The 4,947-nt window shown below is 33.6% G+C and overlaps 1 pseudogene across 1 annotated transcript; it reads left to right on the top strand.

Annotated features, from left to right (window-relative positions):
- Positions 1-343: 343 nt before the first annotated feature.
- Positions 344-3,061, top strand: LOC143543473 (zinc finger protein SHOOT GRAVITROPISM 5-like; annotated as a pseudogene). The gene is made up of 3 exons (XR_013137080.1): positions 344-928; positions 1,203-1,602; positions 2,415-3,061. The product of XR_013137080.1 is annotated as a zinc finger protein SHOOT GRAVITROPISM 5-like (transcript).
- The last annotated feature ends 1,886 nt before the right edge of the window (positions 3,062-4,947 follow it).

Here is a 4,947-nt window from a genome sequence, read left to right as displayed (position 1 = left end):
AAAAGCTGGTGTTACATTACTTTACTTTCTTGACCATCTACTATGAGTAGCACACTAGCACTAGCTAGTATATTGGTCTCAATCATGTTATTTTTTTTTTAAACTTTGTAACAGTGATTTGAAGGCTACTTTTCGTCAAAGGAATTACCTTTCCTCAAGAAATTCTTGTTTTTACCTTTTTATATCAACTTTACAGTGAGGTGGCGTGAGTGAGAATGGAAGGTACTCACGTGTAAAGGGGTTTCTGTGTTTGCATTTATGCATTAATTCATATATTGCATTTTCATCTTCTTCTTCATCATTATGATTAAAGGGATATATGAAAAATATGATATATATAATGACTGATTTTGTTTGTTTTTTCTCATGTGGTGGGGATGTTTTTTGGTTAATTTCCTCTGCCTGTTTGCTTTGTTGTGGGCTCCACTTCATGTCATGTGATTGGATTATGTCCCACTCCCTTCTATCCTTCTCCATCTAATCTTAAACCCCACATACATGTACTGTATCCTCACTCTCTCTCTCTCTCTCACACACAACACACACACATAGTTACTTACAAGCTTTATATAGAAGACTTAGCTCAACCTTACCTGCTCAAGGTGAGGGGTCAATGAGGAAAAAGCAAATTTGAAAGCTCATTTGAAAAGCTAAAAAGTTTTAAATAAAGCTCACAAAGCAAACTGCTTTTTAGGTTAATATATTGAAGCAACCAAGTATGGTGACTTCAACATCTTTATGTACAGAATAACAAAAGATATATTCTTGATCATAGATTATTAACCACTTCTTCACCAAGACACTCTACATAAATCTTCCCACATGTTAGACAACAACAATAACCACCACCATCACTACACTACTATAGCTTCTTCTTCAGATAATGGTCTTCCTAGCAAAAGAAAAAGGCGCCCTGCTGGTACTCCAGGTACCCTAATTCATTTCATACTTATTCAAACGGCCGATCTGACCAATAATATTCACAGTTATTGGTCAGAACGGCCTTCCAGAACGGTGTGAGATTAGATGTCAGACGTACCCTAATTCAATTCATACTTATTTAAACGGCCGTTCTGACCAATAACTGTTAGAATTATTGGTCAGAACGGCTGTCCAGAATGGTATTGATGAAATAAGATAATTGATATTATTATTAATTATGAATATGAAAGTTTAAATCTTGAAATTGTTTAAACTTGTAGATCCAGATGCTGAGGTGGTGTCTTTATCACCAAAGACCTTGCTTGAATCAGATCAATATGTATGTGAGATCTGTAACCAAGGGTTCCAAAGAGATCAAAACCTACAGATGCATAGGAGACGACACAAGGTACCATGGAAGCTGCTTAAAAGGGATACACCAGAGATAAGAAAGAGGGTTTTTGTGTGTCCAAAACCAACATGCTTACACCATGACCCATGTCATGCTCTAGGTGATCTAGTTGGGATCAAGAAACACTTTAGAAGGAAACATAGCAACAATAAGCAGTGGGTTTGTGACAAGTGCTCCAAGGGTTATGCTGTTCAATCTGATTACAAAGCTCATCTTAAAACTTGTGGTACTAGAGGCCATTCTTGTGACTGTGGTAGAGTGTTTTCCAGGTTACTTACTTACTTTCATGTTCTTGATTTGATATGATATTTTCTGGTTTCTCTCTCTATTTTCTTTCTTGATTAGACTAAAAGATGTGACCTTTCATCATGACCATTTATGTTTTCCTGCTCACACATAAATTTCAGCACCATTCAGTCAGAAACAAATAATGGTTGTCTCTGAAACTATTCAATTATTCTGTCCATTTTATGTTATTTCATTATCTTTTCATGTTTCAAGTGTACTCCACATGTGTACCAAGTATAAGCACCTACAATTTCTTCAATTATATAATATATTTTGAAAATTTTCCCAATGATTAATGCAAGCAATTTAATACTAACATACCTTCACTAGAAGTTTTTGATTAATCTAGAAAGACAAAGATCTAGTACATCATAATAAAGTTTCACCTCTAGGTATTTTATTGTTTGAATCTTGTTACCACAACACAAGGATCCTTAATTAGGTTATTTCTTCATTTAATCATTAGCCAATCTTTCTATTTTTCAGGCTTCATTTTCTTTTGTAAACTTGAAATGATAATCTTATCACTATAGAAAATGAAGCCTGAAAGACAAAGATTGGTTAAGATGAATTAACAAAAAATAAAGGTTATTTGTTATAGTTGTAAGATTATCATTTCAAGTTTACAAAAGAAAGTGAAGGATATGTATGGCTTTAGTTTTGCTAGATCTTTTAGCATAAATATAAGAGTTTTTTTTGTATACTTGTTCTATATACGTCTGTTTTGACTCGAATGAATGTTCTAAAGAAACCTCGATTTTTACACTTTTGATTTACTCATATATCATTGTAGAGTTGAGAGTTTCATTGAGCACCAAGATGCATGTATGGTTCGGCGAATCCATGCAGATCTGCCCGCATTCCAGCCGGCGTGTTCGTCTCGTACCATCGAGTACAAGTCCACCGAGTGACATAAATTTAAATTCCATCCAAACAATGCCAAGATTACCTCATCTCCAGCCTCCTTCACAAGCTTTATATTCACAAACTCAATTAGACATGCAAAGCACCTTGGAACTTCAGCTATTACCATCACTATCACTTTATGAACAAAGCAACAATCATCAGACACATTTGAATCTTTCTATTGGTAGTGCACATAACATGCAACAAGAAGAAGAAATGAAGATAGCTTTGGCAGAAAAAGCATTTGCAGAAGATGCTAGACAACAAGCAAAGAGGCAAATTGAGATGGCTGAGATGGAGTTTGAGAATACCAAGAGGATTAGGCAACAAGCTCAGATGGAACTAGAAAGAGCTATGGTTATTCGAGAACAAGCCGCGAAAAAGATCGATTCCACCATGTTAGAGATCACTTGTTATTCGTGTAGACAACGGTTTGAAGCCGCTAGGGATAATGGTGCAGCAACTATAGTAGATGAAACATCTATTGCTCCAAGTTACATGTCTTCAGCTTTAACAGATGGTGAAGGATACTAGCAATATGTTCATGAAGAAAACCAGTCTTTCTGGTTCATCAATGTAAGAGTGTAAGTGATTTCATTCAACTTTTTTTTTCTTTGCATTTACTTTGGAAATAAAATAAATAAAGGATTGAATTGTTGGATCCTGACCATATTCTTCTTCTTTTGTTAATGTGTTAGTTTTCTACTCTTCATTGCGCGTTACTAATTAGCTCAAAACGAAACGATTAAGTTTTGAACCAATAATCTCACATTTTTTTATAGGGACACACTATATCACTAGACTAACAGGTTATGAGTATGAAACGATCAACTAATTATCATAAATGGTGTTCGGTTCTAATAATTTTATGCATTTTAAAAAGCAAATGTCATATAATTTGAATGTATTTAGGGTTGTAACTATATAGTAAGAGGCAACGTTTTTTTTTTGGTAAAAGACCAGGTTAAACATGGGTAAGGTGAATTAACAATAATAAAGGTGTGTTTTATGTTTTTATTATTTTTTTTGAATGACTAACGAATCCTTTAAATTGGCTACTAACAAATTCATCAAAATCGGGATACACTCATTTTTCGATCCGAGAAGAACCCCACACCTAAAGTCAACGCCCGTGAATACTCGCCTGAAAGCACGACAATGCAGTGAGAGAAAACCTGTTCAGCTCAAGGATATCCAACTAGTGAAAACAACTTACTCACATAATCTCACATCATCACCCTGACGTCACGTGAAACTAAATGCTGAGGGTAGGAATTAAACATGGGTCACATGAAACATCAAATCTCTCTTTTATTACTCCACCGCTAGCTTATATTGGCAAATGTGTGTTTTGTTGTTCAATCTTTTTATACATTCTTTAATTATACTCAAATTTATTAGCTTAATTTGAACCCTCATGATCGGTTTCTTGTTTTTAACTCTTTCCTAATCAACAAATGAACCTATTAAAAAAATATATAACTACCTAGGTAACCTATATTTTAGATAACTTGTCATGTCAAAATTGATAAACCAACAAACTCACACCGGTACATAATTTACCTACACATTATTAAGTATAATAAAAGAATTACAGAAAAATACCCCAATAACTTAACCATGTAACTTTTGATGAACATAATTAAAGAAATCTGATGCAATATTTTTTAAGCTTTGACAACAAAAAATGCAAAACTTATAATTTCATATTCATCCTGAAAGGAAAAGGTGCCTGCAATTATATGCCTTTAGTAGCTGAATAGAGTTCAGGACCACTGCCCATAGATGCTTCCTTGGTCAATAGTCAATGTACCAAGAGTCATATATGACAGTGAAAGATGTGAGAAATAAACTACATATATTGTTAGCTTGATAAAATAGACATGATTTTATGGTGATTCATTATTTTATGAGTAACTAGAAACCTAAATGGAGTATCGGTATGACAGTATGTAAGTTAAATTTTCTCTCCTTGTAACATTATTTGGTTCTTCATCTGTTGGAGAAAATATTCAAGAAATTAAAACCACTCATGAGAGCTTAAGAAAGAAGACTACATAAGGTGCATTGTCTAACATTTCCCTTCAAATTATTAATTATTTTCTAGCATGTGACATGAATCATGATGATGAGAAGACCATCCTAAGACACAATATCATTACTTGCTTTTAAGCATGGAATCTCTCCAATATCCTTGGTATTAATTTTACACATGTGACAACACAAAGCTTTAATTATTTGTACATACTTATGACAGCTTTGCAAAAAAATAAAAAAAAATAAAAACAAAAAACAAAAAGCAAGGACTTTGAACCTCAAAATTCAAGGAACCCAATTGTTTTTGCAAGGTTAAACTCTAGTCACCTCCTACTTAACTTTAGTTGTACTTTTATTATCATTGGTACATATCTTTATAGACT

This window comes from Bidens hawaiensis, unplaced genomic scaffold (assembly GCF_021521415.1).
Source record: "Bidens hawaiensis isolate Kalapana, Puna unplaced genomic scaffold, B.hawaiensis_p1.1 tig00013123_1, whole genome shotgun sequence".
In the NCBI taxonomy this organism is placed as follows: Eukaryota; Viridiplantae; Streptophyta; class Magnoliopsida; order Asterales; family Asteraceae; genus Bidens; species Bidens hawaiensis.
This window is presented reverse-complemented; position numbering and strand designations above follow the sequence as displayed.